This window comes from Grampus griseus (genome assembly GCF_964374135.1).
Source record: "Grampus griseus genome assembly, chromosome: 9".
Classification (NCBI taxonomy): domain Eukaryota; kingdom Metazoa; phylum Chordata; class Mammalia; order Artiodactyla; family Delphinidae; genus Grampus; species Grampus griseus.
This window is the reverse complement of record NC_139003.1, coordinates 74,523,193-74,550,413: the sequence shown is the minus strand read 5'-3', so window position 1 is coordinate 74,550,413 and position 27,221 is coordinate 74,523,193.

Here is a 27,221-nt window from a genome sequence, read left to right as displayed (position 1 = left end):
TGTCTTTGTTTTTCTTTTGGGAAAAGAATTGCCTCTGACACTATTGTCTTAGAAGGGGCAGGAATTGATGTCATAGAGAAACACTGTTTTGGATCCCATTATACTTCATAGGGCAGGTAGAAGCCCTATGAAAAGCCACGTGGGTTAAGGATCCCATCTTAGAAGGAGTGGCCAAGGTGGCAGAGTAGGAAGACACTGAGCTCACCTCCTCCCATAGGTACACCCAAATTACAACTACTTACAGAGCACTATCTATGGGAATGAGCTGAAGACTAGCAGAAAATATCTTCTACAACTAAAGATATAAAAAAAGGAACCACAACAAAATGGGTAGGAAGGGCAGAAATGTAGTATGCTCAAGATCCACAACAGGTGGTAAGTGACCCACAAAGGGGGGTAAAATCTCAATTGCAGAGGTTTTCCCCCAGAAGTGAGGGGTCAGAGCCCTATATCAGGTTCCCCAGCTTGGGAGTCCTGTACCAGGAAGACAAGCCCCCAGCATGTCTGGCTTCGAAGGCCAGCAGGACTTGTGTACAGGAGAGCCAGAGAGCTGTAGGAAACAGATATTCTGCTCTTAAACGGTGCATGCAAAAGCCTCACATGCTCCAAGTCCCAGCACAGAGCCAGTAATTTGAAAGAAGCCTGGGTCAGACCAACTTGCTGATCTTGAAGAGCCTCTCAGGTGCAGGAGGCAACTGGAATTCCCCCTGGGGACACAGACATTAGCAACAGCAGGTTTTGGTAGCTCATTGTATCACAAGGACACTGGTGCTGGCAAGGGTCATTTCAGAGTCTTCCCTCTAGCCTCGTAGCACTGGGGGTTTACCTGACCAACAGTGGGCTGGCACCAGCCTAGGACACTCTGAGCACCACAGACAGCCATACTGGGATCTGACATTACCCACCAGTGGGTCAGCGGCCACCACATGAGGCAGGGCCTGGCAGCCAAAAGGGCTGGGGTCAACTCTGCCTGTCAGCACACCCACGGTAGTCAACCTCACCACAGCAGGAGGGCCCACACAGCCCACATAGGGGACACCCTAAAAGCATATAGGTCTGGTAACCAGAGGGAGTGTGCTACTGGGTCCCATAGGATGTCTCCAACGTAGGGCCACTTTTCCAGGTTTGGGAAATGTGGTGATATACCTAATACATAGAAATAAACACAAAGAATTAGGCAAAATGAGGAGACAGAGGAATATTTTCCAAATGAAGGAAAAAGACAAAGCTTCAGAAAAAGAATGAAATGAAATGGGGATAAGCAGTAGTCCCCATAAAGAGTTCAAGGCAACAATCATAAAGGTGCTTAACTCAGGAGAAGAATAGATGAACACAGTGAGAATTTAACAAAGAGTTTGAAAATATGAAGAAGGATCAAACAGCTGGAGAATATAATAACTGAAAAAAAAAACTAGAAGGAATAAACAGGAGATTATTTGATACAGAGGAATGTATTAGTGAATTAGAAGACAGAGTAGTGGAAATCATCCAAGTGGAACAGAAAAAAATAAAAAAGAATTTTAAAATATTAGGATAGTTTAAGAGATATCTGGGACAACATCAAGCGTACTAACATTTGCATTATAGAGTTCTCAGAGGGAGAAGAGAGAGAAAAAGGGGTAGAGAACTTTTCTGAAGTAAAAGCTGAATAGTCCCCTAACCTGAGAAAGGAAACAGACATCCACTTCCAGGAAGCACAGAGTCTTGAAAAAGATGAGCCCAAAGAGGTCTACACTGAAATGGCAAAAATTAAAGATGAAGAGATAATCTTAAAAGCAGCAATAGAAAAGCAACTAGATATGTGCAAAGGAACTTCCATAAGATACCCAGCTGACTTTTCAGCAGAAACTCTGCAGGCTAGAAGGGATTGGCACAATATATTCAAAGTGACGAAAGGAAAAAACCTACAACCAAGAATGCTCTACCTGGCAAGGCTATCGTTCAGATTTGAAGGAGAGATAAAGAGTTTTACAGACAAGCAAACAATAAAAGAGTTCAGATCCACTAAACCAGCTTGACAATACGACAAATGTTAAAGGGACTTTTTTAAGTGGAAAAGAGAAGACCACAACTTGAAATATGAAATTTATGAAAGGAAAAGTTTCACTTGTAAAGACAATCATACAGTAAAGGTAGTAGATCAATCACTAATAAAGCTAGTAGGAAGATTAAAGACAAAAATAGTAAAATCATCTATAACCATAAGAAGTAGTTGGATAAATTCCTGGAAATGTACAATCTTTAAATACTGAGTCAGGAAGAAATAGGAAATATGAACAGACGAATTACCAGTAATGAAATTGAATCAGTAATCAAAAAAACTCCCAATAAACAAATGTTCAGGACTAGATGGCTTCACAGGTGAATTTTACCAAACATTTAAAGAAGAGTTAACACCTGTCCTTCTCAAACTATTCCACAAAATCGAGAAGGGAGAAACGATTTCAAATATTTTATGAGGCCAGCATCACCCTGATACCAAAGCCAGACAAAGACACCACAAAAAAAGAAAAATACAGGCCAATGTCACTGATAAATATAGATGCAAAAAATCTTCAACAAAATATTAAACTGAATTCAACATTACATTAAATGAATCATGATTAAGTGGGATTTATCTTAGGTATGTAAGGAGGATTCAAATCCACAAATCAATCAATATGATACATCACATTAACAACCCAAGAATAAAAATCATATGATCATCTCAATAGATGCAGAAAAACTTTGGACAAAATTCAACATCCATTGATGATAAAAACTCTCAATAAAGTAGGTGTAGAGGAAACATACCTCAACATATTGTAATAAAGGCCATAGATGACAAACCCACAGCCAACATTCATACTAAACGCGGAAAAACTGAAAGCATTTCTTCTAAGCTCAGGAACAAGACAAGGATGCCCACTCTCCCCACTTTTATTCAACATTGTATTGGAAGTCCTCACTGCAGCAATCAGACAAGAAAAAGAAATGAAAGGAATACAACCTGGAAAGGAAGAAGTAAAAGTGTCATTTTTTGCAAACAACATGACACTATGTATAGAAAATCCTAAAGATGCCACCAAAAACCATTAGAACTCATAGATGAATTCAGTAAAGTTTCAGGATACAAAATTAATATACAGGAATCTGTTTTGTTTCTATACGCTAACCACAAACCATCAGAAACAGAAATTAAGAAAACAATCCCATTTACAGTTGCAGCAAAAAGAATAAGATACCTAGGAATAAACCTAACCAAGGAGGTAAAAGATTTGTACTCTGAAAACTATAAGACATTGATGAAAGAAATTGAAGACAACACAAAGGGAAAGTTATACTGTGCTTATGGATTGAAAGAATTAATATTGTTAAAATGACCAAGGCAATCTACAGATTCAATACAATGCCCATTTTTACCAGTGACATATTTCACAGAACTAGAATAAATAATTCTAAAATTTCCATGAAAACACCAAAGACCCTGAATAACCAAAGCAATTTTGAGAAAGAAGAACAAAGTTGGAGGTATCACACTCCTTGATTTCAAATTGTACTACAAAGCTACAGTTATCAAAACAGTGTGGTACCAACACAGATACAGACACATTGATCAATAAAACAGAATAGAGAGCCAGGAAATAAGCCCATGCTTATATGGTCCATAAATCTACAACAAAGGAGGCAAGAATATACAATGGGGAAAAGAACATTTTCAGTGAATGGTGTTGGAAAAACTGGACCACTTTCTCACACCATATAGGAAAATAGGCTCAAAATGGATTTAATTGTAAGAGCTGAAACCATAAAGCTCCTAGAAGAAAACATAGGCAGTAAACTCTTTGACATTGGTCTCATCAATGTTTTTTGTTTTGATCTTGTCTCCTCAGAAACAAAACCAAAAATAAACAAATAGGACTACATCAAACTAAAAAGCTTTTGCACAGGGAAAGAAACTCAAAAAAAGGGCAGCCTACTGGATGGGAGATTTTTCAAACAATGTATATGATAAGAGGTTAATATCCAAAATGTACAAATAACTCATACAACTCAACCTAAAAAAAAAAATCAAGTAAACTATTTAAAAATGGGCAGAGGGCTTGAATAGACATTTTTCTAAGGAAGACACATAGATGGCCAACAGATACATGAAAAGATGCTCAGATCACTAATTGTCTGGGAAATGCAAATCAAAACCACGATGAGATACCACCTCACTCCTGTCAGAGTGGTATCATCAAAAAGAGAACAAAAGGGACTTCCCTGGTGGTGCAGTGGTTAAGACTCTGCCTGCCAATGCAGGGAACATGGGTTCGATCCTTGGTCTGGGAGGATCCCACATGCTGCGGAGCAACTAAGCCCGTGCGCCACAACTACTGAGCCTGCGGTCTAGAGCCTGCGAGCCACAACTACTGAGTCCGTGTGCCGCAACTACTGAAGTCCGCGCACCTAGAGCCCATGCTCTGCAACAAGAGAAGCCACTGCAATGAGAAGCCCATGCACTGCAACGAAGAGTAGCCCTCGCTCGCCACAACTAGAGAAAGCCCGCGCAGAGCAATGAAGACCCAATGCAGCCAAAAATAAATAAATAGATACATTTATGTATAAAAAAAAGAACAAAAAACAAGTATTGGCAAGGATGTGGAGAAAAGGGAACCCTCATACACTGCTGGTAGAACTGTAAATAGGTGCAGCCACTATGGAAAACAGTATGGAGGTTCCTCAAAAAATTAAAACTAGAACTGCTGTATTATCTAGCAATTGCACCTCTGGGTATTTACCCAAAGAAAACAAAAACGCTAATTCGAAAAGATATATGCTTGTCAATGTTCATTGCAGCATTGTTTATAATAGCCAAGATATGGAAGCAACCTAAGTGTCCATAGATAGATGAATGGATAAAGAAGATGTGAGATATATATATATATATATACACCATATATATATGAAAAGTTACTCAGCCATTAAAAAAATTAAGTCTTGCCATTTGGGACAACGTGGATGGATCTAGAGGGGATTATGCTAAGTGAAATAAGTCAGAAGGGAAAGATAAATACTTTATGATCTCACATATGTGAAATCTAAAAAATAAACAAAACAAAACAAAATGAAAACAGACTCAGGGATACAGAGAACAAACAGGTGGTTGCCAGATGGGAGGGGAGTTGGGGGGCTGGGTAAAATAGGTGAAGGGGATTAAGAGGTACAATCCTCCAATTATATAAAAAATAAGTCATGGGGATATAATATACAGCATAAAGAATATGGTCAATAATATTGTAGTAACTTTGTATGGGGACAGATTGTTAGTAGACTTATTGTGGTAATCATTTCATAATGTATGCAAATGTCAAATTACTATGTAGTATACCCGAAACTAGCATAATATTGTACATCAACTTTACCCCAATAGAATATAGAATCAGAGTATATGTTATATTAAGTCCTTTCTGGAATAAGAACAGTAATAAATTAAGAAAAAATAAAAAGAGGAGACAATGTAAATCAGTCTTTTCCTGGCATGTTACATGTGGGGAGACTGGGCCCCCAGGAAGCAGAGTGTAGAAAGCAGATGGTAGAGATGGTCCAGGAGAGCTGTACTGAAGTGTAGAGGCAGGCTGATGAAGCCACGGGGGTCCAGGAGGGTGACAGTGGGCTGAATGACTAAGCAGTTGCTACTGCATGCCTTGGGAGCTTTGTAGATCCGGTTTGACCTGCAGAGATGAGATTGGAACAGAGCTGGTATCGATGCAGTTATGGCTGAAAGCTAAGACTAGCTGGGTAAGGATGCAAAGGTGAACCAAGCTCAGAATTGTGACTGAAGTTTCACAATTCAGTGAAGTGGGAGTAGGGAGTGCAAAGTCTGGAGACATGAATGGGGGCCTGGTCTTAGGCTTGTCAGGGTAGGAATGGGGAAATATTTATGGAATATATTTAGGGGAATATTATGGGATATTTATTTATATTTATCCAGGCAGTGCCTGGATGGAGAGAGCAGACACATGTGTATAACAATCATATATATTATCTCATAGATGAGGTATTTTGGGATAGGGAGCCATGCTTTATACCCCTTCAACTGTGCATTGCTAAATATCCTATTACTCGGGAGGCTGTCATATGAAGAAAGGGGCGTTCAAGACACCTGGTAGCCGTCTTGAATTGTCTCCCAGGAAGATCTGATTTCTTTTTTATTTTCCAGTTTCTGGCACAAATGCATTCTTCTCTTAACTTGTGGTAGGCTAAAAAGAAATGATTAGCTTTCTGCTCCTTCTATTCCTGACTGAGATTCAGGCATATGTTCAACCTTCTCTGATGACCTGGGGAATGGTTCCAGTTATTAGGTGGAAATAAAGTAACTGTTTCAACACATGAGTTCCATAGGATTTAGAAGGGCATAGTGCCAAGAACCTATTTCCAAATAGCTGGTAGAAACATTAATCATTTTTGGCTATATACTGATACTAAATTAAGAAACTAACATAAGCCAAGACTTATCATTGTTGGCTTATCAAAATCATAGTTTTGGAAATTCGAAGTATTGAAAATATTTTTTACTAAAACAAATCTGAAGAAATATGTATAAATGAATTTTTGTGCTACAAAATTTATGGTGTGCTTTAAAAAATAACACTTTTCTAATTCTAAAAATGGTAGATGCTCATTGAAGAGAAAATTAGGAAATGTAAAAGTACAAAAAGAATAAAGAAAATATCACCTATAATCTTCTACTTAGAGATGACTACTCTTAATATTTTAGTGGATTCTTTCTGGGCTTTAGTTTTCAAGGCATGTACTATATAATTTACATAGCTGAATTTGTACTTATAATCCAATTCATAATCTGGTTTTTGTTTTTGTTTTCTCTTCCACAATGCTATATGTGAGCATTTTCCAACATCATTAAGATTATTTATATATAAACATGCTTAATGGCTGCATAATTATTGTATGAATGTTCCATTACTTAATTAAAAATTAAAAAAAAATTTTTCATCTTGGAATAACTTGTTTTAGCAAAGGTTATAAAAATAATACAGAGATTTTCAGCATATCTTTCATCAAGTTTTTATGAATGCTAACATCATACATAATTATATATGATGGTCAAAACCAGAAAATTAATTATGATACAGTACTATTAACTAATCTCCAGACCTTATCCAAATTTTACCAATTGTTTTGCAAATGTCCAGGATCATGCATTGCATTTAGTTGTAGTGTCTCCTCCAATTTGGTATAGTTCCTCCATCTTTCTTTACCTTTTATTATCCTGACTTATCTTGTAAAATATCCTTCCTTTTGGGTTTCTCTGATATTTTCGCATAATTAAATTCAGGTTATGCATTTTGGGTAAGAATACCATGGAAGTGATGTTGTGTCCTTCTCAGTGCATCAGTTCAGAAGGTGATATGCCATAAGTTATAAGCCATTCATGTATAGCTGATGATCTGTCCATTGATTTAAGTGGGGTGTTAAAATTCCCTACTATTATTGTGTTATATACTATCAATTTCTCCCTTAATGTTTGTTAATATTTGCTGTATGTATTTAGGTGCTCCCATGTGGGGTGCGTATGTATTTGCAATTGTTATATTTTCTTATTTGATGGATTCATTTATCATTATGTATTATCTCTCTTCTTCTCTTATTACAGTTTTTTTTTTTTTTTCCTTGCCGTACGCAAACCTCTCACTGCTGTGGCCTCTCCCGTTGCGGAGCACAGGCTCCGCACGCGCAGGCTCAGCGGCCATAGCTCACAGGCCCAGCCGCTCTGTGGCATGTGGGATCTTCCCGGACCGGGGCACGAACCCGTGTCCCCTGCATCAGCAGGTGGACTCTCAACCACCGCGCCACCAGAGAAGCCCACAGTTTTTGTTTTAAAGTCTCTTTTGTCTTATATAAGTATTGTAACTCCAGCTTTCTTTTTGCTTTCATTTGCATGGAATACCATTTTTTCATCCCCTCAGTTTTGGTCTGTGTGAAGTGAGTCTGAAGAGAGTCTTTTATAGGCAGATCTGAAGTGAGTCTCTTATAGGCAGCATATATTATATATGGCTCTTGTTTTTCTTTTATTTTTTTGAATTTTATTTTATTTATTTTTTATACAGCAGGTTTTTATTAGTTATCTGTTTTATACATATTAGTGTATACATGTCAATCCCAATCTCCCAATTCATCCCATCACCACCCCTGCCACTTTCCCCCCTTGGTGTGTGGCTCTTGTTTTTTTAATCCATTCAGCCACTCAATGTCTTTTGATTGGAACATTTATCCTGTTTGCTTTTAAAGTAATTATTGATAGCTCATTGAAGAAAAAATTGTTGTTACTTGCCATTTTGCTAATTGTTTTCTGTTTTTTGTAATTCTCTTCTGTCCTTCTTTTGCTCTCTTCTCGTGATGTGATGACTATTTTTATTGTTATGCTTAGAGTACTTTCTCTTTTTTTGTGAGTGTATCTATTAGGTTTTTGGTTTGTTGTTACCAGAGATTTACATATATGTGTGTGTGTGTTTATTTATACATATATATGTGATTATTTTAGGTTGATAATCTTTTAAGTTCAAGCACATTCTAACCACCCTACATTTTTACTCCCCTCTCAATATTTAATGCTTTTGATGTCATATTTTACATCTTTTGTTTTGTATATCCCTTTAACTAGTTATTGTGGTTATATATGATTTTACTACTTTTGTCTCTTAACCTTCCTACTAGTTTTATAAGTGGTTGATCTACTACCTTTACCATGTGTTTACTTTTACCAGTGAGATTTGTCCTTTCATAATTTTCATACTTCTAATTGTGGCCTTTTCTTTTCTACCTAGAGAAGTCCCTTTAACATTTTTTGTAAAGCTGGTTTAGTGATGCTGAACTCTTAGCTTTTGCTTGTCTGTAAAACTCTTTATCTCTCCTTCAAATCTGAATGATAGCCTTATCAAGTAAAGCATTCTTTGTTGTAGGCTTTTCCCTTTCATCATTTTGAATATATTGTGCTACTCCCTTCTGGTCTGCAAAGTTTCTGCTGAAAAGTCAGCTGAATATCTTATGGAAGTTCCCTGACATAACTAATTGCTTTTCTCTTGCTGCTTTTAGGAGTCTCTCTTTGTCTTTAAGTTTTGCCATTTTAATTATAATGTGTCTTGGTGTGGAACTCTTTGGGTTTATCTTGTTCAGGACTCTCTGTGCTTAGTGGACCTGAATGTCAGTTTCCTTTCCCATGTTAGGCGAGTTTTCAGCTATTATTTCTTTAGGTAAGTTCTTACCCCCTTTTCTCTTTCTTCTTCTGCTGGCACCCCTATAATGTGAATGTTAGTACGCTTGATGTTGTCCCAGAGGTCTCTGAAGCTATCTTATTAAAAATTTTTTTGTTTGTTTGCCTTGTGTGATTTCCCCTTCTCTGTCATCCAGATTGTTGATTGGTTCCTCTGTATTATCTAATCTACTGTTTGTTCCTTCTAGCGAATTTTAAATTTCAGTTATTGTATTCTCTTGCTCTGTTTGGTTCTTCTTTATATATTCTAACTCTTTGTTGAAATTCTTACTGTATTCATCCATTTTTTTCTAGAGTTCTATGAGTATCTTTCCAATATTCATTACCTTGAACTCTCTATGAGGTAGATTGCTTATCTCTACTTTGTCCTTCTTTTTCTAAGGTTATGTCTTATTCCTTAGTTTGGAGCGTATTCCTCCCTATCCTCATTTTGCCCAGTTCTTTGTTTTGATTTCTTTGTGTTAGGATGTCAGTTTTGTTTCCCAGTCTTGGAGAAATGGCCTCATGTAGGTGATCTCCTATGGGGCTCAGCAGTACGCTCCCCTCTGGTCACCAGAGCCATATCCTCTAAGGGTGCCCCTGCGTGGGCTGTGTGGGCCCTTCTGTTGTGGCGGGAGGCAACTTTCATGGGCATGCTGGTAAGCAGGGCTGGCCTCTGTCAGGCTCTTCCTTGTGTGGTGGTTGTGGGCTATTGGAGGATAGGGTAGGCTCTGCATAGTTGGCTGCATGGCCCAGAGGTGCTTGGGGTTGATGCCGATCCACTGGTGGGCGTGGCTGGGTCTCCGGTGCTAATAGGCTAGAGGGAGGATTCCACAATGGCACTTTGCAGTACCGGTGTTATTGCAGGAGTACGAGCTCCCCAAAATGTCTGCCCCCGGTGTCTCCATCCCCAGGGGGAGGCTCGGTTTCCTCCTGCCTCTCCAGAAGGTGCTCCAAGATCAGCAGTTGGGGTGATACAGACCCCTTTCAAACTACTGCCTCTGTTCTGGGACTCAGAGCCTGTGAGATTTTGTGTGTGCCCTTTTTATGTAGAGTCTCTGTTTCCTATAGCCCTCTGGCTCTCCTGAACATAAAACGTGCTATTTTTCAAAGATAGGCACTCTGGGGGTTTGTCTTCCTGGTGTAGCACTCCTGGACTCCTTGGGCAGGACCTCTACAATTGTGCTATTCTTCCTTTTGTGGGTTTCCAACCTGGGGGTATGGGTCCTGACTATACTGTGTCTCCATCCCCCTTTACCTGTCTCATTGTGATATCTTCCTTATGTCGTTAGTTGTGGAAAATTTTTCTTCTAGTCTTCAGGTCATCCTTATAGATAGTTGCACCATAAGTAGTTGTAATTTTGGTGTGTCTGTAGGAGGAGATGAGTTCAGGGTCTTCATACTCCACCATGTTGGCATCTCCCTCTATCCATTTACTCTTGTGTTAGTAATAATAGAATCCTTCCTTTTCTGTTCTTGCCAGCACTAGATGCATTTAACAACAAAATTTAAAAATGCAAACAAAAAAACCCACTGTTAATTAGATTACTGTTGAAGCTGGTCAATTTTTCATATATATTCTAATCATTTTTTTCTGATTTCATGAGACATCTATCTAATTGCTCTCAAGCCCTTTTACACAGTGCTAAGTGTTTTACATATATCATCTCATTTAATGCTCCTAACCATTCCCTTAGGATGATACTATTAATATTTACATTTTACTGATTGGAAGCTAGGGTTCATTATTTTAAATAATGTGTCTAGGGGAATTCCCTGGTGATCCAGTGGTTAGGACTCCATGCTTCCACTTCAGAAGGCAGGGCTTCAATCCCTGGTCAGGGAAAAAAGATCCTGCAAGCTGTGCATGGCGTGGCCAAAATAATGATAATAATAATAATAATAATGTGTCTAAGTTCAGGCATCTATAAAGTGGAGACAGAGTTAGAACACAGACCCTCTGACTTAAAAGCACATGCAGTAACTCTAATGCTATTCTTGTTTTGGGGCTTACAAAGTATTTTCTTTAATGATGATAGTCTTTATATATTTAATACTTCCAACACTTTGCAAAATAGTAACAGAAAATCTGTGGTGAGTGGTTTAATTACACTCACCAATTAAAATTACATTTTAATTCTTAAAATGTAAAGAGCTTTGATAAAATATGAATTTAGGAGAAATTATTCTTTTCATTTAAATTCTGTGATCATTGGATTTCTAAAATTGATACTGGGTCCTTTAAAAATGACTGCAATAGAATTGCTCTTTTAAAACTTTGTTCTTTTTTTTTAATTTTTAAAGTTTATTTATTTTAAAAATGAAAAATTCTTCTAAACTTGCTTCCTTCAATTTTATGAAGGAATGATACTCTTATGAAAACAAAGAAAATAAATGGCTTGTTTGATTTGTTATCCAAAAGCATAAGAGATAATAGTAACTCTGGACATTGGTTTGCCTTTTCCATTTTCAAAATGCTCATAGTTGAATTACCTACCCTATGAATGAGGTAGGATTTCTATCTCCATGAGGAAATGGAAGCTAAGAAAGGTTTGGTGATATCTCTAGTTATACAGCTAGTTTGTAGCATATTTGGTAGTAAAATATGGGATATGTGAATTCCAGCTCTTTCCACTATATAAAACTAATTTAGAAGTGAGCTGTGAAACATTGAAATTCTGAACACTCCTCAAATTTCTATTTGTTTTCTGAGTAAGAAAATCATATCCACTTTGAATATCTTTATTTTGATATCTCACAAGTATATCTTAAAAACATGTCAAAAATGAAACGTTTTTCTCCCTAATCCTATTTCTTCAAAATGTCAGTAAATTGCCTCTACCACCTTTTCATTTGCTTAAGTCAGAAACTTGGAAATTATTCTTAGCTCTTTTCCTCTTTCATTCAGTCTCCACACTCTGGTTTTACTTTGTGAGACGTATATATGACATCATACAGGAAAAAAGATACAAGAACTGTACACGCTCACTGGGTGTGTACATACAGGTGGTTAGTATAGAAATTGCTATACACTCAACTTTTTGTCTTCTGCAGTCGTAACTAAACAAAGTTATAAGGGAAATAATTATTCTTATATTAAATGCCTATGTGAATACTTTGAATGTACACATGTTACTTATTTATTTTGGCCACATCGAGGCATGTGGAATCTTAGTTCCCCGACCAGGGATCAAACCCGTTCCCCCAGCAGTAGAAGTGTGGAGTCCTAACCACTGGACCACCAAGGAATTCCCTGTACACATGTTTTTAAAAAAATTTTATTCAAGTATAGTTGATTCACAATGCTGTGTTAGTTTCTGGTGTACAGCAAAGTGATTCAGTATTATATCTATATCTATCTATATATCTATATATATATACACACACATATATTTATATTCTTTTTCATATTCTTTTCCATTGGTTTTTATGGTTTATTACAGGATATTGAATATAGTTCCCTGTGCTATACAATAGGACCTTGTTGTTTATTTTATATATAGTGGTTTGTATCTGCTCATCCTAAGCGCCTAATATATCCCTCCCCCCTCTTTCCCCATTGGTAACTAAATTTGTTTTCTATGTCTGTGAGTCTGTTTCTGTTTTGTAAATAAGTTCATTTGTATCTGAATGTACACATGTTTATCAGCATTAAAGATTTTAATGGACAGTCCAGGTTGGATTGCTTGTAATATTACTCATAGGAGATAACATATATCTAAGTTGTGTCTGTGTTTTGTTTTAATAACTTTACATGTTAGCTACATCTGTGCATATCAATTTGCAATGAAAAAAATATTTTAAAATTTATTTACTTTAATTTAATTTAATTTTTGACTGCATTGGGTGTTTGTTGCTGCATGAGAGATTTTCCCTGGTTGCAGCAAGTGGGGGCTACTCTTCATGTGGTGTGTGGGCTTCCATTGCAGTGGCTTCTCTTGTTGTGGAGCATGGTCTCTAGGCACGTGGGCTTCAGTAGTTGTGGCACACAGGTTCAGTAATTGTGGCCCGCAGGCTGTAGAGCGCAGGCTCATTAGTTGTGGCACAGGGGCTTAGCTGCTCTGCGGCATGTGGGATCTTCCCAGACCAGGGCTCGAACCCATGTCTCCTGCTTTGGCAGGCAGATTCTTGACCATTGCGCCACACAGTGAAAAATATTTTGCTAGCTTTATTTATCATTAAGTTAGTCCTTCATATCATTAGCCAGTTTCTGAAAACATCAATCTATAGTACCACTAGAAAAAGTGGTAGCTGAGCTACTTTTATTTGCTTTACATTCATGAGACAATTTGAAGAAAATTTTTTTATTCGGTCTTTCACTAATGTCCTTGAAACTGTATATGGTTTGTTAGTTTTAGCAACCTGAAGTGCCATTTTATAGGAAGCTCTCAAAGCACAGATGTTTGTTAAAGAAATGTTAAATGTCTATGTCAACTTTTTATTTTATTTTTTTTTTGTGGTACATGGGCCTCTCACGGTTGTGGCCTCTCCCATTGCGGAGCACAGGCTCTGGACACGCAGGCTCAGCGGCCATGGCTCATGGGCCCAACCGCTCCACGGCATGTGGGATCTTCCTGGACTGGGGCACGAACCCGTGTCCCCTGCATTGGCAGGCGGACTCTCAACCACTGCGCCACCAGGGAAGCCCCTATGTCAACTTTTTAATCCAATATTTTTTCTTCCATAATTTTTTTGTTTGTTTTGAACTTTTTTTTTTTCTGATACATGGGCCTCTCACTGTTGTGGCCTCTCCCTTTGCGGAGCACAGGCTCCGGACGTGCAGGCCCAGCGGCCATGGCTCATGGGCCCAGCCGCTCCGCGACATGTGGAATCCTCCTGGACCGAGGCACGAACCCGCGTCCCCTGCATCGGCAGGTGGACTCCCAACCACTGCGCCACCAGGGAAGCCCCTGAACTTTTTTTTTTAACGTGAAAACTTATCACTTGAGCGACCTTCAAGATGGCAGAGGAGTAAGACGTGGAGATCACCTTCCTCCCCACAAATACATCAGAAATACATCTACATGTGGAACAACTCCTACAGAACACCTACTGAATGCTGGCAGAATACCTCAGACTTCCCAAAAGACAAGAAACTCCCCATGTTCCTGGGTAGGGTAAAAGAAAAAAGAAAAATCAGAAACAAAAGAATAGGGACGGGACCTGCACCTCTGGGAGGGAGCTGTGAAGGAGGAAAAGTTTCCACACATTAGGAAGCCCCTTCACTGGCGGAGATGGGGGTGTGGGCGGCGGGGGAAGCTTCAGAGTCACGGAGGAGAGTGCAGCAACAGGGGTGCAGAGGGCAAAGCGGAGAGATTCTAGCATAGAGGATTGGTGCCAACCAGCACTCACCAGCCTGAGAAGCTTGTCTGCTCACCTGCCCGCCGGGGCAGGTGTGGGCTGGCAGCTGAGGCTCGGGCTTCAGAGGTCAGACTCCAGGGATAGGACTGGGGTTGGCTGCGTGAACACAGCCTGGAGGGGGCTACTGTGCCACAGCTAGCCGGGAGGGAGTCTGGGAAAAAGTATGGAACTGCCTAAGAGGCAAGAGACCATTGTTTCGGGGTGCGTGAGGAGAGGGGATTCAGATCACCGCCTAAACGAGCTCCAGAGATGGGCGCGAGCCACACCTATCAGCACAGGCCCCAGAGATGGGCATGAGACGCTAAGGCTGCTGCTGCAGCCACCAAGAAGCCTGTGTGCAAGCACAGGTCACCATCCATACCTTCCCTCCCGGGAGCCTGTGCAGCTTGCCACTGCCAGGGTCCCGTGATCCAGGGACAACTTCCCTAGGAGAACACACGGTGCACCTCAGGCTGTTGCACCGTCACGCTGGCCTCTGCCGCTGCAGGCTTGCCCTGCATTCCATACCCCTCCCTCCCCCCGGCCTGAGTGAACCAGACCCCCTAATCAGCCGCTCCTTTAACGCCCTCCTGTCTGGGCGAAGAACAGATGACAGACGGCAACTTACATGCAGAGGCGGGGCCAAAACCAAAGCTGAACTGCAGGAGCTGTGTGAACAAAAACAGAAAGGGAAATTTCTCCCTGCAGCCTCAGGAGAAGTGGATTAAATCCCCACAATCAACTTGATATACTGTGCATCTGTGGAATACCTGAATAGACAACGAATCATCCCAAATTTGAGGCCATGGACTTTGGGAGCAACTGTAGACTTGGGGTTTGCTGTCTGCGATGGACTAGTTTCTCATTTTTATGCGTTTCTTAGTATAGTTTTTAGTGCTTGTTATTATTGGTGGGTTTATTGGTTTGGTTGCTCTCTTTTTCTTTTATTACCTTTTTTACTTTAACAATTTTTTTTAATTCTTTATTTTAATAACTTTATTTTATTTTACTTATTTTTCTTTCTTTCTTTATTTTCTCCCTTTTCTTCTGAGCTGTGTGGCTGACAGGGTCTTGGTGCTCTGGATGGGTGTCAGACCTGAGCCTCTGATGTGGGAGAGCTGAGTTCAAGACAATGGACCACCGGAGACTTCCTGGCCCCAAGTAATATCAATTGGTGAGAGCTTTCCCAGAGATCTCTGTCTCAACGCTAAGACCCAGCTCCACTCAACAATCAGCACGCTCCAGTGGTGGGTACCCCATGCCAAACAACTAGCAAGACAGGAACACAACCCCACCCATTAGCAGAGTGGCTGCCTAAAATCATACTAAGTTCACAGACACCTCAAAACACACCACCGGACGTGGTCCTGCCCACCAGAAAGACAAGATCCAGTCTCATCCACCAGAACACAGGCACCAGTCCCCTCCACCAGGAAGCCTACACAAACCACTGAACCAACCTTAGACACTGGGGGCAGACACAAAAACAACAGGAACTGCAAACCTGCAGCCTACGAACAGGAGACCCCAAACACAGTAAGTTAAGCAAAATGAGAAGACAGAGAAATACACAGCAGATGAAGGAGTAACATAAAAACCCACCAGACATAACAAATGAAGAGGAAATAGGCAGTCTACCTGAAAAAGAATTCAGAATAATGATAGTAAAGATGATCAAAAATCTTGGAAATAGGGGCTTCCCTGGTGGCGCAGTCGTTGAGAATCTGCCTGCTAATGCAGGGGACACGGGTTCGAGCCCTGGTCTGGGAAGATCCCACATGCTGCGGAGCAACTAGGCCTGTGAGCCACAACTACTGAGCCTGCGCATCTGGAGCCTGTGCTCCGCAACAAGAGAGGCCACGACAGTGAGAGGCCTGCGCACGGTGATGAAGAGTGGCCCCCACTTGCCACAACTAGAGAAAGCCCTCGCACAGAAACAAAGACCCAACACAGCCAAAAATAAAAATAAATAAATTAAAAGAAGGCTCAACATTAAAAAAAAAAAATCTTGGAAATAAAATGAAGAAAATACAGGAAACCTTTAACAAGGACCTAGAAGAACTAAAGAGCAAATGAACAATGATGAACAACACAATAAATGAAATTAAAATTCTCTAGAAAGAATCAATAGCAGAATAACTGAGGCAGAAGAACGGATAAGTGACCTGGAATATAAAATAGTGGAAATAACTACCACAGAGCAGAATAAAGAAAGGATGAAAATAATTGAGGACAGTCTCAGAGACCTCTGGGACAACATTAAATGCACCAACATTCAAATTATAGAGGTCCCAGAAGAAGAACAGAAAAAGAAAGGGACTGAGAAAATGTTTGAAGAGATTATAGTTGAAAACTTCCCTAATATGGGAAAGGAAATAGCCACTGAAACCCAGGAAAGACAGAGAGTCCCATACAGGATAAATCCAAGGAGAAACACGCCAAGACACATATTAATCAAACTATCAAAAATTAAATACAAAGAAAAAATGTTAAAAGCAGCAAGGGAAAGCAACACATAACATACAAGGGAATCCCCATAACGTTAACAGCTGATCTTGCAGCAGAAACTCTGCAAGCCAGAAAGGTGTGGCAGGACATACTTAAAGTGATGAAAGGGAAAAACCTACAACCAAGATTACCCAGCAAGGATCTCATTCAGATTCGACGGAGACATTAAAACCTTTACAGACAAGCAAAAGCTAAGAGAATGCAGCACACCCAAAGCAACTTTACAACAAATGCTAAAGGAACTTCTCTTGGCAGGAAACACAAGAGAAGGAAAAGACCTACAAAAACAAACCCAAAACAATTAAGAAAATGGTAATAGGAACATACATATTGATAATTACCTTAAATGTAAATGGATTAAATGCTCCAACCAAAAGACATAGACTGGCTGAATGGAAACAAAAAACAAGACCTGTATATATGCTGTCTACAAGAGACAGACTTCAGACTGAGGGACACATACAGACTGAAAGTGAGGGGATGGAAAAAGATATTCCATGCAAATGGAAATCAAAAGAAAGCTGGAGTAGCAATACTCATATCAGATAGAATAGACTTTAAAATAAAGACTATTAGAAGAGACAAAGAAGGACACTACATAATGATCAAGGGATCAATCCAAGAAGAAGATATAACAATTATAAATATATATGCACCCAGTATAGGAGCACCTCAATACATAAGGCAAATGCTAACAGCCATAAAAGGGGAAATCAACAGTAACACAGTCATAGTGGGGGACTTTAACACCCCACTTTCACCAATGGACAGATCATCCAAAATGAAAATAAATAAGGAAACACAAGCTTTAAATGATACATTAAACAAAATGGACTTAATTGATATTTATAGGACATTCCATCCAAAAACAACAGAATACACTTTCTTCTCAAGTGCTCATGGAACATTATCCAGGATAGATCATATCTTGGATCACAAATCAAGCCTTGGTAAACTTAAGAAAATTGAAGTTGTATCAAGTATCTTTTCCAACCACAATGCTATGAGACTAGATATCAATTACAGGAAAAAAAAAACCTGTAAAAAATACAAACACGTGAAGGCTAAACAATACACTACTAAATAACCAAGAGGTCACTGAAGAAATCAAAGAGAAAATCAAAAAATACCTAGAAACAAATGACAATGAAAACACGATGACAGAAAACCTATGGGATGCAGCAAAAGCAGTTCTAAGAGGGAAGTTTATAGCAATACAACCCTACCTCAAGAAACAAGAAAAATCTCAAATAAACAAGCTAACCTTACACCTAAAGCAATTAGAGAATGAAGAACAAAAAGAACCCAAAGTGAGCAGAAGGAAACAAATCATAAAGATCATATCAGAAATAAATGAAAAAGAAATGAAGGATATGATAGCAAAGATCCATAAAACTAAAAGATGGTTCTTTGAGAAGATAAACAAAATTGATAAACCATTAGCCAGACTAATCAAGAAAAAAAGGGAGAAGACTCAAATCAACAGAAATAGAAATGAAAAAGGAGAAGTAACAACTGACATTGCAGAAATGCAAAGGATCATGAGAGATTACTACAAGCAACTCTATGCCAATAAAATGGACAACCTGGAAGAAATGGACAAATTCTTAGAAAAGCACAACCTCTGAGACTGAACCAGGAAGAAATAGAAAATATGAACAGACCAATCACAAGCAGTGAAATTGAGACTATGATTAACAATCTTCCAACAAATAAAAGCCCAGGACCAGATGGCTTCACAGGCGAATTCTATCAAACATTTAGAGAAGAGCTAACACCTATCCTTCTCAAACTCTTCCAAAATATAGCAGAGTGAGGAACTCTCCCAAACTCATTCTATGAGGCCTCCATCACCCTGATTCTAAAACCAGACAAAGATGTCACAAAAAAAGAAAATTACAGGCCAATATCACACATGAACATAGATGCAAAAATCCTCAACAAAATACTAGCAAAGAGAATGCAACAGCACATTAAAAGGATCATACACCATGATCAAGTGGGGTTTATCCCAGGAATGCAAGGATTCTTCAGTATATGCAAATCAATCAATGTGATAAACCATATTAACAAACTGAAGGAGAAAAACCATAGGTTCATTTCAATAGATGAAGGAAAAGCTTTCAACAAAATTGAACACCCGTTTATGATAAAAACTCTCCAGAAAGTAGGCATAGAGGGAACTTCCCTCAACATAATAAAGGCCATATATGACAAACCCACAGCCAACATCGTTCTCAATGGTGAAAAACTGAAACCATTTCCACTAAGATCAGGAAGAAGACAAGGATGTCCACTCTCACCACTATTATTCAACATAGTTTTGGAAGTTTTAACTGTGGCCATCAGAGAAAAAAAAGAAATAAAAGGAATCCAAATCGGAAAAGAAGTAAAACTGTCACTGTTTGCAGATGACATGATACTATACATAGGGAATCCTAAAGATGCTACCAGAAAACTACTAGAGCTAATCAATGAATTTGGAAAAGTAGCAGGATACAAAATTAATGCACAGAAATGTCTTGCATTCCTATACACTAATGATGAAAAAATCTGAAAGAGAAATTAAGGAAACACTCCCATTTACCATTGCAACACAAAGAATAAAATACCTAGGACTAAACCTACCTAAGGAGACAAAGTACTTGTATGCAGAAAACTATTAGACAGTGATGAAAGAAATTAAAGATGATACACACAAATGGAGAGATATATCATGTTCTTGGATTGGAATAATCAACATTGTGAAAATGACTCTACTACCCAAAGCAATCTACAGATTCAGTGCAATCCCTATCAAAACCAATGGCACTTTTCATAGAACTAGAACAAAAAATTTCACAATTTGTATGGAAACACAAAAGACCCCAAATAGCCAAAGCAATCTTAAGAAAGAAAAGTGGAGCTGGAGGAATCGAGCTCCCTGACTTCAGACTATACTACAAAGGTGCAGTAATCAAGACAGTATGGTAGTGGTACAAAAACAGAACTATAGATCAATGGAACAGGATAGAAATCCCAGAAATAAACCCATGCACATATGGTCACCTTATCTTTGATAAAGGAGGTAAGAATATACAATGGAGAAAAGACAGCCTCTTCAAAAGTGGTGTGGGAAAACTGGACAACTACATGTAAAAGAGTGAAATTAGAACACTCTCTAACACCATACACAAAAAGTAAACTCAAAATAGTTTAAAGACCTAAATGTAAGGCCAGACTTACATTTACTAACTGTAAAACTGTTAGAGGAAAACATAGGCAGAAGACGCTATGACATAAATCACAGCAGGATCCTTTTTGACCCACCTCCTAGAGAACGAAATAAAAATAAAAGTAAACAAATGGGACCTAATGAACCTTAAAAGCTTTTGCACAGTAAAGGAAACCATAAACAAGATGAAAAGACAACCTTCAGAATGGGAGAAAATATTTGCAAGTGAAGCAACTGACAAAGGATTAATTTCCAAAATATAGAAGCAGCTCATGCAGCTCAATATCAAAAAAAAACAAACGACCCAATCCAAAAATGGGCAGAAGACCTAAATAGACATTTCTCCAAAGAAGATATACAGATTGCCACATGAAAGGATGCTGAACATCATTAATCCTTAGAGAAACTACACCTCACACCGGTCAGAATGGCCATAATCAAAAAACCTACAAACAATAAATGCTGGAGAGGGTGTGGAGAAAAGGGAACCCTCTTGCACCGTTGGTGGGAATGTAAATTGGTACAGCTACTATGGAAAACAGTATGGAGCTTCCTTAAAAAACTAAAAATAGAACTACCATTCGACCCAGCAATCCCACTACTGGGCATTTACCCTGAGAAAACCATAATTCAAAAAGAGTCATGTACCGCAATGTTCACTGCAGCTCTATATACAATGGCCAGGACATGGAAGCAACCTAAGTGTCAATCGACAGATGAATGGATAAAGAATATGTGGGACATATATACAATGGAATATTACTCAGCCATAAAGAGAAACGAAATTGAGCTATTTGTAGTGAGGTGGATGGACCTAGAGTTTGTCATACAGAGTGAAATAAGTCATAAAGAGAAAAACAAATACCATATGCTAACACGTATATATGGAATCTAAAAAAATAAAACATGGTTCTGAAGAACCCAGGGGCAAGGCAGGAATAAAGACGCAGACGTAGAGAATGGACTTGAGGACGTGGGGAGGGAGAAGGGTAAGCTGGGATGAAGTGAGAGACTGTCATGGACATATATACACTACCAAATGTAAAATAGATGGCTAGTGGGAAGCAGCCACATAGCACAGGGAGATCAGCTCAGTGCTTTGTGACCACCTAGAGGGGTGGGATAGGGAGGGTTGGAGGGAGATGCAAGAGGGAGGGGATATGGGGATATCTGTATACGTATAGCTGATTCACTGTGCTATACAGCATAAACTAACAGCATTGTAAAGCAATTATACTCCAATAAAGATGTTAAAAAAATAAATACAATAGGGCTTCCCTGGTGGTGCAGTGGTTGAGAGTCCACCTGCCGATGCAGGGGACACGGGTTCGTGTACCAGTCCGGGAAGATCCCACATGCCGCGGAGTGGCTGGGCCCGTGAGCCATGGCCGCTGAGCCTGCGCGTTCGGAGCCTGTGCTCCGCAACGGGAGAGGCCACAACAGTGAGAGGCCCGCGTACCGCAAAAAAAATAAAAAATAAATAAATAAATACAATAAAATAGAAAACCTATCACTTAAGTTTAGGAGTTTAGCTGGCTTCATTGCTTCATTAGCTATACGCTTCTACAGATAACACAACTGTGGTTTTAGCACGTGGCCATCACTTATGGCTGCAAAACCAAGGGATCATACTCTGAATAAAACAGGTACAAACTCCTTTAACCTTTCTTTCTTTGGAATCACTCCTATTGTCATCATTTGGTTAACTACTATTTCTACATTCAGAAAAAGTATGTTTGGGTTTTTGTTTGTTTGTTTTTTGTTTCTGGCAAAAATGTCCAGTGAAGCTTATTTAGCCATCATATTTTTTAAAAGGCTTAATTAACATTCAAATTAACAGTAAAAATAAGTTATTAAAAATACTTACATTTTTGAGGTTTTTATATACCTTGGGGTTTCAGTTGACAAACTAACCTTAAAATAAATGTTCCTTCTGCTCCTGACCTGTATGCAGCTCATGCCACATGCACCTCATCTTCTGAGTTCACTGATACTGACTGGTCTGTACCTTGATCAGAGGAGTCACTGATCACAGGCTTGGATAATGTAGCAGTATCAAATTGCTATTTCCAAAGGTTTACTCAATCAACTTTGGTATTTGTCTTATTGCAGACCTGTAACAAAGAGTTCATGGGCCAGTGTCAGTTCATCGACCACACTTTGAGTAGAACTGAGCTGATGGGAGCTAAGAAATACAGCACACTGTAGACAAGTAATAGCTCCCATTTGAATACTGCATTATAGCCTACAAGCATTGTCACATGTACTATCTCCTTATCAGTGTAACTTAAAATGAATAATATTATTCTCATTCTTCTGTCAAATCTCCCACAGCTAGGAAGTGGCAGGAGGGACTTGATGCCCGCAGTCCAATATGCTCTCTCATTTACAATTCCCAAAAAGCTACACAATACCTACATACCTAAATTACATGTACTTGTTATTTCTTCTTCCCAGCTATTTGCTGTGGCAATTCAGTTCTGAGTGGATATATAGTCTCTTTTGATGACTCATTTTCTAAGTAGATTTGAATTGATTTTGTGATCCTATAAAAAGTGTTAGAGTCAGTTTTGTTCTCTAAATTTATTATTATCCTAACATACAATTAGGAAATTAAATTCACTATCACATGTATAAAATGTCACTTTATAAAAAATAAAATTTTTACTCATCTTTCTCAGTATACCTTAAATGTAATATATCCCACCGCCATCATTTAAATGAATGAAAAATAGGGAGTTAAATCAGGTATCCTGGGATTACTATATTACTAGTAGCTTTATAGATTAACTTCTTCATTTCTATTTTTTGAGCCCCTCTTATTAAAGAGCATGAAAACTAAAATGCCCATAGGGCCCGGCAAGTAATATAAGGAGGAAAACTAAAATGCCCATAGGGCCCGGCAAGTAATATAAATGGGGTGGGACTGTGGTGAATTGCCTAGGGCACTGTGTTTTAATAGGGCAGCTGCTAGCTCTTACCTTCAGTTCATTGTGACCATGCATGACTGTGAGCCCAGGGCCACTAGCTTTTCTAATTTTTTTTTTTTTTTTTTTTTTTTTTTTGCGGTACGCGGTCCTCTCACTGTTGTGGCCTCTCCCGCTGCGGAGCACAGGCTCCGGACGCGCAGGCTCAGCGGCCATGGCTCACGGGCCCAGCTGCTCCGCGGCATGTGGGATCTTCCCAGACTGGGGCACGAACCCACGTCCCCTGCATCGGCAGGCGGACTCTCAACCACTGCGCCACCAGGGAAGCCCTCTTCTGATTTTTAAGAAGAGTTGGGTGTCTAGATTTTTATTAGTTTCTTTTTTTAATTTTAAAAGTTGGCAGCAAATTAAAGTATTTTGAAACACTGTGCAGCCCAATGAAGCCCAGCTGCAGGCGGACTGCCAGCTAATTACTGCTGGCTTGTGCAGAGATCGCTGGTGTTCAGCTGAAGGTTCTTAGCCACTCAGTGTCATTAGGAGGAAAGTGAGGTCATTGGTTTAAGAAAGATATTCAGTAAGAGGTGAGCAAAAGGTTTTCTGCTCAATTGTAACTTTGCCACAAAATATAGTCAACAGAGCACCCTAATGCTGATCACTCTGGTATGTATCCAATTAAATTTTTTTTATTGAGGTGAAATATATCAATATGTAACATAAAATTTATCACTTTAACCATTTTTAAGTGTACAATCCAGTGACATTAAGTATTTTCAAAATGTGCAGCCCTCCATTTTCTAGAACTTTGCAACATCCCTAACAGAAACTCTGTGCTCATTAAACACTAACTCTCCATTCTCTTACCCTAATCTCTGGTAACATCTATTCTACTTTCTGTCTATACCAATTTTCCCATTCTATGTACGTCATTTAAGCGGAATCTACAATAATTATCCTTTGTGTCTGGCTTATTTTACTTGGCATGTTTTTAAGTTTCATCCATGTTGTAGCATGTATCAGAATTTGATTCCTTTTTAAGGCAGAATAATATTTCATTGTATGTATGTGTATATATATATGTATTTTATGCTTACATTCATATACACCATATTTTGTTTATCTATTGAACTGTTGACGGACATGAGTTGTTTCCACTTTTTGGCTATTGTGAATAATGCTGCAATGAATGACAAGTATCTGTTTAAGTCCCTGCTTTCAATCATTTTAAGTATGTAACTAGGAGTAGAATTACTGGATCATATGGTAATTCTATGTTTAAGTTTTTGAGGAGCTGACAAACTGTTTTACACTGTGGCTGCCCCATTTTACATTTCCACAAGCAGTGTACAAGGGTTCCACTTTCTCCACATCCTCACCAGTACTTGTTGTCTTCCATTTCTTGATAATAGCTATCTTAATGAATATGAAGTGGTATCTCAATGTGGGTTTGATTTGCATTTCCCTAACAACTAGTGATGTTGAGCATATTTTCATCTACTTCTTGGTCATTTATATATATTCTTTGGAGAAATGTCTATTCTGGTCCTTTGTTTTTGAATTGGATTATTTGTGGGTGTTGTGTTTTTTTTTTGTAGGAGTTCTTTGCATGGTATCATTTAAAAATCGCTTTATTTATTTATTTTTCGGTACGCGGGCCTCTCACTGCTGCGGCCCCTCCCGTTGCGGAGCATAGGCTCCGGATGCGCAGGCTCAGCGGCCATGGCTCACGGGCCCAGCCGCTCCGCGGCATGTGGAATCCCCCCGGACTGGGGCACGAACCCGCGTCCCCTGCATCGGCAGGCGGACCCCCAACTACTGCGCCACCAGGGAAGCCCTAAAAATCGCTTTATTTTATGTAAAAAAAAAAAAAGGAATGAGAATTTCAGGGTTAAGATGACAGCTTTAATACATCTATTTCATTTTTCTCCCACCTAAAACCTCTCCAGACCTACTGTAAATGGATGAAATATAGTCATAGACCCACAAGTGCAGGAAGGACAGGGAAAGAGAAAACAGTGAACTTAGTTTAGAAGCTGGAATGTGAGTAGATGAGTGGTAACTGAATGGGAAACTCAAGGCAGTGGAATTCTGAGCTGGTAGTGAGGAAAGCTGCTAAGATCCGTGAGGTACTAGGTGGTAACTGGCAGCACCAAGATGCCTCTGGATCTTGGCGTGAGTTGTGGAGGAGTGGGGGAGAGCTGTCTGAAAAGCTGGATTCTCTCACTCCATGCTGCTGGGTAACCGCCCTGCCCCACCCCAGTGGGAGGTTAGGGGTTAAAGGGTGGGTCTGCAGTAGGATCACTTTTGTTGATGAGTTCACAGTGTTGATGGTGTGTGGCTGAGACTAATGAGACAATGAAGAGGTACGTTCCTATAACTGATTCCACTGCAGCCTGGTGCTTTTTGTTCAGCACCTGAGCAAGATCCTCACATACCAACATAGAGAAAAAGGACAAATCTGCCCCAGCTAAGGGGAATGCTTTTGTCAATCCATGCGTACTCCTGTATATGTGAAATATCTCTGGGGGCATGTGTAAGAAGCTGGCAGCAGTGGATGCCTCTAGGTGGGGTGAATTTATGACTTGGGGCCTTGATGAGACGGAGGTTTTTCAGTCTTTACCCTCTTGTGCATTGAATTTTGTACCATGTGCATCTGTTAATTATCCAGAAAGGGAATAAAATAAAATACCTTCCTCTAACCCTAAAGTAATACATACCAAAAAGATGAGATAATTTAGAACTATCATTTGCTGTGTGGCTCAAGGTAAGTTTTCAATAAATATTTTTTAGTAAATGAATAAATTAGAGAAAAATATATCCCCATCCACATTCCTCAGAGGTTGGCATATACCTATATACTTGGTATATAGCTTTAAAATTTTTTTTCTCTCTCTATAGAAATGCATATGCTCCCATATATATATATATGGGAGCATATGCATTTTAAACAAAAATGGCATCATGCAATGCATATTATTCTGCAATTTAAACTTTTCACTTACTCTTATATCTGGCCAAGTGAGAATATGTAGTAGCCCAGGATTTCATTGAGTAGGTGTGCTGCAATTTATTTAATATTCCCCTAATTAGTAGACCTCTTTTTGCTATTGTAAAGAATTTTGCAGTCGATGTTTTCCTCTTGCTCTGTGTCTTTGCAAATGCATGTAAATATTACTGGAGAATCATTTCATGGCAATAGATTCATCAGGCAAATGATATGCCAGTTTAAAATGCTCATAGCTTCTGCCAAATTGCCTTTTTAAAAGGTTACATCACTTTTTGTTGGTGTTTTTGAAAAATGCCATTAAAGATAAGTCAAATATTTTTCTATTTTATAATTTCTTAAGGGTTTCTTTCTTTCTGTCTTTTTTTTTTTTTTTTTTTTTAAGAATGAATGTTGAATTTTATCAAAAGCCTTTTTGGGAATCTATCAAGATGATCATATGATGTTTCTTTACTCTATTAATGAAAGGAGTTTTATTAATAGGTTTCTTAAGATTTCATCATCTCTGCATTCTTGGAATAAACACTAGTTGTTTACAAGGTATTATTTTCAATAATCTGCTAAATTCATTTTGCTAAGGTTTAATTTTTATTCTTATGTGAAAATGTATTTTTCTTTTTTATGCTATCTTTGTCAAGCATTGCTATTGAGGTTATTATATCCTCCACATTTTTGTTTCTTGAAATAAGTTAACTAACTTAGGAACTATGCGTTTTTTCAGTTTTAGTAAACAGTCTTTGCCTTTAAGAGAATCTTGTCTTGGTATTTTTAGAGACACACGTCTTTAATAACCATTCAATGACTGTTGAGCTCTTCCTTTTTTCCCCTTTCCTTGAGCTAATTTTAGTAACACATAATTTCCTAAACTATAATCCATTTTATTGATAAAAATATTACTGGCCTGACGTTGCACATGACATGTTTTCTTACAATTTTTAATCCTTGGAACTGAAGTGGTGTTCACATTCTCAGCACTAATTGTGTGTGTTTTCTGTT